Source organism: Drosophila ananassae, chromosome 3R (genome assembly GCF_017639315.1).
Source record: "Drosophila ananassae strain 14024-0371.13 chromosome 3R, ASM1763931v2, whole genome shotgun sequence".
In the NCBI taxonomy this organism is placed as follows: Eukaryota; Metazoa; Arthropoda; class Insecta; order Diptera; family Drosophilidae; genus Drosophila; species Drosophila ananassae.
Window position 1 is genome coordinate 12,924,928 of NC_057930.1, and position 12,575 is coordinate 12,937,502.

A 12,575-nucleotide genomic window follows, 5' to 3' on the forward strand; every position below is an offset into this window, starting at 1 on the left:
ATTTTAAAGCAAAGCTTCCCAATTTTTATGTTAGCAAAGTTAGAAACCAAATATGGTTCATGACTTGACTGAATGAGGTGTAGAATTTTCTTACATTACATTTTCTTACTGTATTATATTTAATATTTTTTTTTATATATTTTATTATGGTATCATGTTATATTAAAAATATTTGATTTTATTTGCTTAATCATTCATCACTTCTCAGCGATATACATTTTTTTAATGTGACTGAGTTGATTTAAATTTAGCGCCTGGCCAAAACCGGTATAGTGTGACCATTTATCAGAACCGGGAATCTTACAGTCCGGCAACACTGGTCAGGTTCTCAAATCCCTTAGAATGTAATAATATTTAAAATTTTTCGAGACTCTTATTCAAACTATAAAAAATATTTAATGAAAAACCAAGTATTTCAGGTTCGAACCGGCAAAGAAAACAGCTGATGTACGATGCGTTGGCCACACTACTATTGTATTAAAAAAAAAAGCAGCCACACTAATCCTACAGTGGGCCCTAATGACGAATATCAGAAATAAAAAAATTGCTCACCTGAGCGGACGTGTGATTATTGTCCGCGGCAACATTTTTGAAACGCGACGCGACTTTTGGGGCTGCGGTCGTCGCTCTGTATCTGCAACTAACAAACTATTAGTTTTCTTTATGTTTGTTTGTTTCAATCGCTGTTTTGAGAGATACTCGCGTGTTTAATCGGACGTCGGAAGACACGAGGCGGTGCAAAGTGTTTATTATTGTGTTTGAAACGCAGCCAAACAAACAAATAATAATCAAAACAATGTTTGGATGATTGCCGATTTCAACGTGTTTGTTTGTTTGCCAGCTCTGCTGTCCTTTTCGCGCGCCAGGCGTCCAGGTGTGTGCGTGTGTGTTTGCTTCTGTGTTGTTTTGTGCGGCGAAATTCGAATAATATTGAATTAAAACGAGTGCCACGGCGATAAGTCGCAGCTATAGGGCTTTATCTGAACCGAGAAGCGAGATTAGATAAATAGTGGAAGGTATATACCTCCCCCCACCCCAACTTCAAAGGCGGAAAAAGCAAATAAGCAAAAAAAAAAAAAAAGAAAGAAGTTCAAAGCCAACACACGGCGTCCCTCTCTTTCTGAGTGTCTGTGTGTTTGTGTGTGTTTTTGCAAAAATTGTCAGTGTATTAGTGAACGTGGAGCATTGTTTTTGTTAGTGCACCTGTCTCAGCAAAGCCAAAAGAAAAAAAAACAACAAAATACTGTGACACCTGTCCATCAGGAGTCGAACCAAGCATCCTAGATTTTAGAAAGAAAAGCTGCAAGAAATTCCCACTGTCTCCGCATTTGTTTATGATTTGCGGCCAAAAAGAAAGGCAAAGAGAGAAAGAAAGAAGAACCGGTGAAAGGAGAAGAAGAAAACAGGAACTTCAGAATCCAAAATCCAGTTTTCATTGCCAATTTTTAAGGAATTTCTTCTCATTAAGGTGAGTCTCTCTGTCTCTGACATACTTTTCAATAAAATTCATTTATTTTTCCGGAGATTGTTTCATATTTGGGGGTTGACGGGAAATTCCTCTGGATGCTGTATCGAAATTTTGTATTTCAACCTAGACCTGGCTGGATGGGTGGTTGGGTGGTTGGGAGGCCACCCCCTTTTAGGGGGTGGTTTTGCGCTCTCAGCTGAGCGGCCTTGCTTTTCTCAATGTGTGTACCCATTTTGAAGGCCACTTCTGTTCAAGAACAGATAAAGATACAGATACAAAGCTAAAAGATACATTTCCAATTTTAATCTATTTAAATTGTTTTTATTTTTTTGAGAAATAATACTATTTAATGCGCAGAAGCAGCCACCACAAAAAATTTGAACTTGACCCAAACACATGCATCCAACACTTGAGATCTATGTAGTGTAGTCCCCCCTTTACGCTCTGCTGATCTAGATAACTGCAGAGCTTTATCCGAAAGTTGCACAAGTAGCCCCCCCCCTATCCGCCTATCCGCTTGAAGCTGCCCCTTCCGGGGGATACCTATAATCTTTTTTTAAAATCCTCACACGAAATAAATCAAAGCAACAACTTGGACACGTTTCTGAGAGAGAGATGGGTGGAGAGTGTGTGATAGAGATGGCATCAGCCTCCTCTTCTTCTTCTTCTTTCCTCATTAATCACAATGACTAATTTGTAAGGTTTTTTCCCTTATAAGTTGCTTCGCTTGCTGTGGTTTTTAAGCTCATTAAAGTTACCCAAGGGTTTAAGATACATAATACTACTCACTACTAGAGTGGAAAAGAGATGGGTGGATACAGAAGAAAGAGAGGGGATTATAAAGAGGAGCTACAAGCAAAAGAATGGAGAATTTGGAGAAAGATCTTCAAAGGAATGGTAGTATTTAATCCTCTACAGAGTATATACAGTCTATACTATCCACTCTCTTCCAATATTTAATTTCAGAATAAAGGAAGAATATAGATCTGAAACAGAATAAGAATCTGTCTCTTTCTCTATATTATAGAATCTATACTATCCTCTCTCTTCAATTTCAGAATATATAGAACCTCTTGATGAAACATCCTCTGAAACATAATAAGAATCTGAAACCAGGCTCTTATTTTCAATTTCTTCCTCTCTCAAGATCTGAAAACTATTCCTAATTTCCAATCTTTTCTTTGTTTTTCTTGATTTTATTTGCCTGTTAATAATATTGTATTATTTAATCTTCTATAATATAATAAAAATATTTATAGAACCTCTTAAGATCTGAAACATAATAATAATATTCTTATTTTCCAATCTTTTCTTGATTTTATTTGTTTATTATTAATATTTAATTATTTAGTCCTCTATAATATAGAGTCTATAACACTATCTGCCACTATATAACTTCAGAATATACAGAACCTCTTGAGATCTGAAAAAGAATAAGAATATTTTCAGTTTCTTCGAGTCTTATGCCAGATCTGAAAACTATTGTTGATTTTTCTTATAATTATTTTATAAAATATATAATAATACATATCTCTATAATATAGAGTCTACACTATCCACTATTTGACATTATTTAATTTTAGAACATATAGAATAAAAATCTGAATATCCGGACTCTTATTTTCCAACCTTTTCTTGATTTTATTTGAATATTAATTATATTTTATTATTTAATCCTCTATAATATAGATTCTGTACGATCTACTCTGTATATAGAACCTTGTAAGATCTGAAACAGAATAAGAATCTGAAATCCAAGTCTTATTTTCAGTTTCTTCCATTTTTAAGATCTGAAAGAAAACATGGCTTGATTTCCAACCTTTTCTTTGTTTTTCTTGATTTTTCTTTATTTTATTTGATTTTCTTGTTTTCCTCACCGGTTACCTGTCTTTTCGTCGTTTTGTGTCTCTCGCTTTACTTTGCTTTACTTTGCTGACTAAGACGTTTGCCGGTTGCGTTCTTACCTGGCGACAGGTGCGCATTGTATCTCTGTATCTCAGTATCTTTGTATATGTATCTTTGTATCTGTAGCTGTGAGTCGTTCTCAGTTTTCTAGTTTTGGAATTCAGCTTGAGGATCTCTCCTTTTCTGAAATTCTTAAAGGAGAAGAAATAAGACAAAAAATCCAACGACCAGCTCATCTAAATGCCAATGTCATTTGAGGGACATGCGCAAGCTTCCTTTTATTTTCTTTCTTTTATTTTTTTTGGTTCTGTTGTGGTTCGGTTCGTGTATCTGTGAGTGTGCCAAGGGGCTCACGTATCTCATAGATGCGATATGAAAAATCTGAATATTCTTGCCGCGTCTACATTCTCAGTCTCCGCTTTGGTCTCTTCTCTTCTCTTGGCCTGTCTCTCCATTTATTGCCTTTTTTTTTTTAGACCGTCTTTTTATCTCCGCCGCTCGTATTGGCCCGCAACTCTAAACTGGGCCCATTAAGTAGCTCTAACTAACGTTGCATGCCTCAATTATCAGCGGAATATTGCCAAAGGAAGAATAAATGGTAATATTAATTGTAATTATTTTTATAGAATTTTTACAACAAAAGGTAATGGCTTTCTTGCCACAAAATTCCCAAATGCAGCTGTAAATTCCACAACAAGACACAAAAAGCCTCCAAATAATGGCAGCCTGGTGTGGCAAGTGTGCTCTCCAGAGTCCCCCCCAACATTTTTGGATAATTTGCAATATGCGTTGCATATCCATTAAGCCGCCGGGAGTCAGGAGTTGCCGCCAACAGCAGCCCCGGCTCAGGTCCATAAAGGTAGTGGCAACAGCCAACAAAGGTGCAACATTTTTGCTGCCGCATATTCCAGCCACTCACCTGCATCCCTGCCTCTTGTGGCACCCTCACAACTTGTTGTTCTGGTTGGAGTTGTCTGTCTCCTCTGGTTATATGTGTGTTGCACTTATGATTCTTAGTGCCACAGCCACTTCCTGATACTCTAACCTTTGGAAAAGACAGTAGCTCTTAGTCATAACTCCAAGATAGAGCATCCAACTCTAGGCTCTATCGTTTCTATTGTTTCTGTTTGGCCTTCTGGTCTAGCTCTCCAAGTTTATCTCCAGCACTGTGCACTTTTATTGATATCATGTAACTTGCCGGCGCTTCCTCAACGGCAGCCCAAGTCGGAACAGAGGAGGAAATTAAGGGGTTCTTCGACTCGCACTCGAGTATGGCTGGAATGCAGTTTGCTTTGGTTCGAGCCAAGTTAATGGCAAACTCGATTCGATAAGACATGGCTGCTGAGTACACTCCATCGTCTAGGCTCCTCTACCCTCCACAGAGAAAGAAAACTAGACTTTCTTTCAAATAAATATTTATTATAATTATTTTTTCAAGCCAGAAACTAGGCCTTAATTAGAACTTCTTGCTGTTATTATTTATTGCTGTTATGGCCACTGTTTCTAAGGTATTTCCTCGGCTATTAATTTTTATGTGGGAGTCTGGGGATGAGAAGACAGTAGACTATGTGTGTTTGATGAGTGTAGGGAGTCGAAGACCCTAGACATTATGAGTTCTAATTTATGGACTTGCCAGGGAAATTGTGTGAAATTAGTCAGAAGAACTGCAGACACTACTAGACACCTCTCTCTTTATGAATATTGTTTATCAAACCCTTAATTATTTTCCAACTATGCCGCTTTAAACTTAAACCCTTCCTGTAATTGGAAAAGTTACTAACTTACTTCCTAGGGACCAGAAACTGCCATCTCATGGTCAATGGATCACATTCCAGCCAAGCACTTGCCTCCGCAATCCCAGTTTAGTTTATTTACTCAACTAACGAACTATTAACGAACAACTTAATTAAGGAAAATTGCGGGATTACAAGTTAAAGCCACAAATGCTGGCCGGTCTCTCTGAAGATTTGAGGCTTAAAGGGGGGGGCCCCAACTGACTGGCCTTACCCATCGATGTCATAACCCATTAAGTGGGATTGGAATTCTGTCCGCAATGCCTGCAATTGGCTTTGGCCGTGGCTGTTGCCAACTTTGAGGAGGAAGTATTATGCAGTTTCCATCGCCAAACCGGCCTTTTTTGTGCAATTTTTTATAAGCCATTTCTCTCTGACAGACTGGCAATAAAAAAGCGTCTCGTTGTTGTCTGTCCAGCCCCGGGCAGGCTTGTTAAAATTGGTAACAGAATATGGGAAAGCATCGGGCTTTGTTTAGGGAGTTTTAAAGTTGCAACAGCTGTTGGCCAACTGCCAGACTAGAACTAACTGACAATAATTATTATTTATTGTTTGAAGAAGTATTAATAAGTAATTCCGCAATTAAAACTTTGAAATTAAATAAAATTACTCATCGCCTAAGTTAGAAAACACTTTTGGGCGCAATAGCCTAGCACTAAGATACCAGAAAATAAAAACAAAATTGGCAAGCTGATAGCCGAACAAGTTACGTAAAAAAAGCAAAGCGAAAGTAAGCGTCAAGTGGCCTGAATAAGAACCAAAACAATAAAAAAAATAATAAATAATAAAAGCAAAAAATAAATCAAGGAGAGACAGTTCAGAAAAGTGTTCTGATCTCAAGTGTTTTCAAAGTGCTTGAGGTTGTCAAAAGTTTTTTAAATTAAAAAAAATATATTATTAAGTGAGCAAATATTGAAAATGAAAGGAAATTAAAGTTAAAAATAAATCAAACCTTTCCCAAGATCAAGGTCTGATTAATTTTGTTTAAAAAAAACAAAAAAAATTTATACCAATCGCTTGCCAAATTTGTATTTCCTTCTGGCCTCTTTTTGTTGGCCTCTTTTTTGGTGGGAGTGTTTCCCATTTTATCTATTTACGTTTTGTTCTTTTCTTCGCAAAACACAAAAAAGAAAATAGCCAAAGATCTAGTGTCTAAAAATCAATAGGAAAAAAAAGAAACTAATTAGTGGAAAAGCTCTTCGGAAAATCGCAAGAGATAGGAAGGAAAAGCCAAGAACCAAATGGTATATATGCAAAAAAAAATAAGAAAAAATAAAAGAAAATAGAAAAATCAGCAATAAACAATAAAGCGAGAAACAGAGAGGAAGTGGGCTGCCTCTAATTGCAAAAAAATAGCAAAAAAGCCAAGTAATGGATGGAAAATAAATAACAGAAATCGGTGAGGGTCAGCGCATATGATTGAATATCGGCATGCGTTTGACTCTTGGCCATGGCCAAGACAATTGACTCGACGAGTGTGTGGAGCGCGTGTCTCTCCAGCCAAAAGGCTAAAAAGCGACAAAAAAGTCACTTGGGTCAGCTTTTGAAAGATAAGATACGACAGAAAAACAACCAACATGTGTTATAAGTTTTAAGTTATATCTATAAATAGTGAGAGGGAAAGGCAGTGAGATCTTGATATTGTGAAAGTTTATAAGCCAAAGAATGGCAGTTTATAACTCTTTGAATTATAAACCAGAGTATAGCCCCCAAGGAACAATTATCTAAAATATCTGGGTGCAGTTTCTAACCCCTTTTTTTTATTTTTTTTTGGTCAAAGGAAGTGTGGGTTTTAGGGGGTTATGATGTCAGAGCTAGAAACTACTATAGAAATAGTCGAAATTTATTGAATGGCCTTTCTCTTCCTTTATTGTCTCTGGTTTTTATATTTTTCTCTGTTTGTTCTTGCCAAATGAATTGGAACAAACCAATCCAAAGGCCCTCTGTCTCTGAACTGCCTCCCATTGTTCAGTAATTCAACTTGACCCCTGGCCATAATATTTCCTTCCATTTGATTGTTGTTTTGTTGCTTTGTTGTTCTGTGTCTTGTTACGCCAATTTAAATTTCCAGCAACTACATTGCTGAGAAAAGCGGAAATAAAACAGAAAAACTATATAGTATAACTCACTTTTTTTGGGGTTTATTGAACTCTAGGCTATGGCAGTCTATGAGCTCTTTGGAGTGTGAAAGGTTAGAGCAAGAATGCGAATTAAAATTTAGATCAAAATCCAACACATTTATGGTCTTGCCCTTCAGAAAATCCATTTATTCCAGTGTTTACCTTTCATTTTGTTGAAAAACAAGAAGCGCGAAGAGAGTGTTCTATATTTAAGTCCAAAAAGATTATCTGATTAGTCAGCGAGGCACTTCAACCTCTCAGAGAGTAGAAAAAAATAAACATTTTAATAAAACAAACTCTAATTTAATTGCTTTATAAATTGAGGAAAAGTTAGGATAAGATCTAGATCAGGTTAGTGCCTTTGCTCTATTTTATTTTGGCCTCCAAAAAGCAATCACACTTCGGGTTGGCTAATTGGCAGCACACCTTTAACCCACGACTGCCGGAGAGCCCGCAATTAGAGTCAATTACCGCTTAACTAAATCGCTTTTCCTTCGCTTTTCCTAACTGGCTTAACTTTTACTCCATTTCCAGTTTTTGGATTTCTAATCCAAGTCCCAACTCTCAGTCCAACTCCGCTTATCAATTATAATTTAAAATTTAAGAAAGAAATGAAATTTTTCTTTCTTTATTTTTCGAAAAGAAAGTTTCGATGCACCTGGAAATTAGAGGATAATTGAAGTTGGAAAGCAATCGAATTGATATTAATTTTATGAATTTGAACTCTCCATAGTTAAGGGGATATATTGTATAACCTGTAGTCCGAGTTTACACCTGAGACCCCTCCCCCTTTTGGCCATTTCTCCGCCCCCATTTGTTGCGGCTCGTTAAATGCGTTTAACGCTTTTGACTTTTACTTGTCGACCATATTTATTTGTTGAACTCGTGTTTTTTTTTCTCTTTGGCGGTTGTAAGCGGCATTATTATTTTCACATATTAATGAAGTGCACGTTTCGACGATTCGACTTGGGTTGGGGCTGGGTTGGCGCTTTTTTTCTCCCATTGTTGTGATGTTTAAGTTATGATTAGCGGTTCGTCATTGTCATCGTCCGACTCGTCGCCAGTGGCCAGTTATTTTCTGTTTTTGAGGTAAAAGTTAACAAACCTTGGACCTCTATTTTATTTTAAATATTTATTATATTTCTGATGATGTGGCACTGCTCCTCTTGGCCTTTGCCAGCAGATGGAAGTACTTCCAACACTCCCATTCCATTCCATTATACTTTATTTCATTGTTCAATCAGTCTAAAAGTTTCGGCTGCCTTGCGTGTCCAATTGGCATTAATTCCACATCGAACAATTTATTTGCCAAATACAAAATAATTATTTATACGCAACACATATTTCGACGGGACATGCTCATTTTTTCTCCACTTTTCCTTGACTTTAACACTCGTTAGTGTTATTTTTTGCTAAAAAAAAAATACACATATTTATTTATTTTTTAATAAATTTTTGTTTTGCCACCAAAGGTGAGTAACAAACTAAACATTTCCGGCAAGGTTGCTTCTCACTTTTTATGGAGTGTTAAGGATAGGAAGCAAAAAAAACTTATAAATAGCTATTCCTAAAATATCTTTAATTTATTAAAGTGGCTATTAGTGTTAGTATCACTTTCAGTTGGTAATCAAGCCTGACTGCCCCACAATCCTAATTATGCAAGTGTCGTAAATAATTGCTTTTCCGGCCAAACTAATAAATGAAGGCCCCCCTTTTCCTTATCTGCACTCGGCCAGATGTCTGTCTGAGCCGGGTTTTTGGCCAAATTTCACACATGGCCCGCCACAAAACCAAACTTTTCTCAGTTTCCTCTGGCAAATTACAGTTATAAACAATTCTGCCTGCCTTGCCACATGCCCCGTCCAACAGTTGCAGTTGCAATTGTCAGAGGAATTAATAATGCATGTGCTGGCCAGGCAACAGACACACATCTCACATAAACTGAGAGACAGGTTGCGCATTTTTTTTATTTTATTAGCCGCTAAATGGCCGCAAAACGATTGTGCTTGCTTATGTTTATGAATTTTTCTACAACTCTATGATCGGCGCTGACTTTCTAGCCATAAACCGAACAGCGAACAAACGTAAATTGCCTTAGAAAGTCATAGTCGTTTTAAACGGAGAGGGGTTGCATTTTTTATGAATTTTTTTTGGCATTGTGGAGGTCGGTGTCGAAGTTTGAAAGTCATCCCGAATGGCGCTTCCTCGTTAGAAGTCTGGGAATTGAGGGGAAAAATGGATAAAAAAGAGATACAAATGTATCTTTTGGGGGAAAAGGTAGAGAAACAGGTGCCATTGATGGAGAAAGTATAAAGAGAGTGTGGTCTCTGTGGTTTTCTAGTCTGGCAGAGAGTGAGAACGATTTTGAAAGTAAGAATAACAAAAAGCGGGAAAATAAGAGCATAATTTCTTAACAAAATTATGGACAAATGTTTCCGCTTTTTTTTGCAATAAAATGAAATTAAATAAAAACCGTTTTCGATTTCATAATCACAACATGGTTGGCAGTTGTTGGCAGTTGGATGGTGTGAATGGGCCAACAAAAGTGGGTTAATTCGCACAGGCAAGTGGCTAAGAGAGAGAAATAGAGACAGATGTGAATAGCTCCCCAGTGGGGAGTTTAACACCATGACTGGTGATCTATATATTGCCTGTATTTCTGTTTAAATATTTGCAGCCATTAATGATGTTTATTGTCATTCTGTTTTTGTTACTAATTTTTTATTGTTTTTCTCTTATCGTTGCAGGTTGGTAATAAACAAAGTCATCTATCCATTTCAAGCCAGAAGTCAAGGCAAGTCACTAAACTAAACCCCAATCTTATATCGGACAACGCCCATCATTTAGGCTTTTGATTTAATTATAAGGAGAGATAGAAAGTGCTGCCCCCTAAAATGTAATCATTTATGAAAAATAAATAGTCTTATTTAATAATAGTTTTTATTTATTTTTAAGAGTTATTAGAGTATCCCTTCTGGGGTCTACTTCCAAAAATCCTGTAAAGCGAATAGAGTTATTTGTTTGTTTAATTTATTCGCTTTATTGGACAACCCCCGCAGCGTTGAATGCTCCACTTTTGGGGCGACAGTTGCATGTTCCAGGTGGTTGTACCACCACTTCCACCACCTCTACCACATCCCCCACATCCTCCATTTCCATCCAAATTAGCCATGATATGCTGCGTTATTTTTTGGGTGTGTGGAGGTGTTTTTTTCTTTTCTGCGCTTTGTTGTGTGGGCGCACCTTCGCGGGGTAAAGAATGTAACCGCTGCACTTAGAGAAATTAGACCGCGGTCTGGGGTCTGGGGTCTCCCTCAGGTGTCTTTCACTCCTGGTAACCCCAAAAAAAAAAGAAATAATAAACATAAGCCCAACTGTCTTGGGCTGAACATGCAACTCCATAAATACCAAAGAGCGGACATAAAACACGTCGCTTAGTTCGTTTGGTTGGATATTTAGACCAGACCTGATGGCCAGACATAGGCTGCGGGGGAGTACCCTACCCTCTGGGATCCCCCTCGTTGCTATTTAGCCCCCACCACCACCCCCAGACCCAGACACACCCATTTGTTGGTACTGTAGTTGTTTTGGTCACTGGCTTCCGTCTGGGGAGCCACGTGCTTTCAACTGGTCTAAGTTTTGAGTTTGAGTCTGACTCGGCTAGTTGGTGTTTGTACAGTGAAGCAGCAGTATAAGGATTTATTTAAATATTATTTAAATTATGAAATAAATTTTTTTCTATTTTATATAGATTTTAATTCATGAATTATATGATTTGCTTTGGAATAACTTGCCATTTCACCTTTAACTTGCCACCTTTAGGATGTCTTCACTGTAGTTGTTACCTTGTTGTTGTTGTTACCTATGTTACTGCCAATTGTTGTAGTTGTTGTTGTTATTCATGTCTGATTGCAGTCGGAAATGGCATTTGACTGTTTGGCTGCGTTTTTATGCTCCGCTCTCGGCGCGACTCGAATTATTCCACATTTGTTGCCAGTTACTTGTGTTGTGTGTTGTTTTTATTGCCCTGCCTCGTGGTACGTGTTGTTTTTTAAGGTTTTTGTTTATTTACTCCGTCGATTGAACGATCCACCACCCCCCCTTCCTCAGGTAACAAAAATAAAAACTAGTTTGGTCCTCAATTTCAATTTTTACCGGCTTCGATTGTTTTATTGCCTTTGCCAGACAGGCTTTACTGTAATTTTTTGTTGTCTTGTTTTTATTTACTCCTTAAATTGTTTCAGTTTTTTATTTGATTTATGGTATTTGACCAAAAAATTCCAGCAATTTAGCTTGATTTTTTTTCTTTTTTTATTTGCCAACAGAAATTGGTCTAATTGCAAAAGCTTGTTTATGATGTTTTTCTGATAAAATCATTTAGATTTATTATTTCGCTTGTTTTCTTAATGATTCAATGATTATGTTTAAGGCTTTGCTTCCGATTTTTATTTTATTTAATATTATTATTATGTATCTTACTTCATTGAGTATTCTAAGCAGAACCACCAACTGTCCAGACAGTTTCTCGAGGGAATTTGCACATCATTTCCAACAACTCTCGCACCACTTTCTTCCCGTCTTCCTGTCTGGCGAAAAAAAACCAACATATTGGCTTGAAAGTCTAAACTTTGAACTCCCGTTCTCAATAGTTTTCTGACATGTGAACTTACCGAATAATATGCGACGTTGTCTGCTGAACAAATGTTGCAAAAAAAAAAAATGTATAGAAGTTGTGTGCGAGAAATATTTCAGCCATCTGTTCCGTTGAAAATAAAGCTGGAGCGTGAGAAGCGGCACACGTAGCCACAAAAAAAAAATATAAAAAATAATACTATATAGAGGAAGGCAGACCTCGGCAGTCTTGGCTCTTGAGGTGCTTCTTGGCCCAGACTAGTTGTGTTTTGTTTGGTTTTGACTAATGCCGACTCAATTTAGCCCGAGACTAGTCGCTTTCCCTGCCATTTTCCCCCAGCTTGGTATTTCCTTCCCTTGTGGCCAAGAAGCGTCTGGCAATGCTGACAACGCCCCCGCAGGTGCCAGAGACTCTAGAGGACTAGGGAACTAAGTAACACTTTTAAAAAAAATCTAGCAAATTTGTTTTTATTATTAAATGAAATGACAAAGTAGAGTCTTTTTCTTCCAGTGATTCTCTTTGTTGTCTGCATATTTTTGGTTGGCCAAAATCGTCAGCTTGGCAGTTTCCTGACAAACTGGCTAAGGTAAACAAGTTAAGAGACAGAGACGTTGGTGGAAAGTGTTGGGGCCAAAAGGAAATAGTGGGCTTGGTGA

The 12,575-nt window shown here is 37.3% G+C and overlaps 1 protein-coding gene across 3 annotated transcripts in view; it reads left to right on the forward strand.

The window, feature by feature from the left end:
* The first annotated feature begins 483 nt into the window (after nucleotides 1-483).
* LOC6496841 (mitogen-activated protein kinase-binding protein 1) overlaps nucleotides 484-12,575 on the forward strand; it is a 58,288-nt gene continuing 46,196 nt past the window's right edge. For 2 of the 3 annotated variants that reach the window (XM_032454992.2, XM_032454994.2), the window contains exon 1: nucleotides 484-1,468. The gene's annotated coding sequence lies outside the window, so the exon portion shown is untranslated. The remainder of the gene's footprint in view (nucleotides 1,469-12,575) is intronic. The other variant, XM_001963258.4, reaches the window with a different exon arrangement.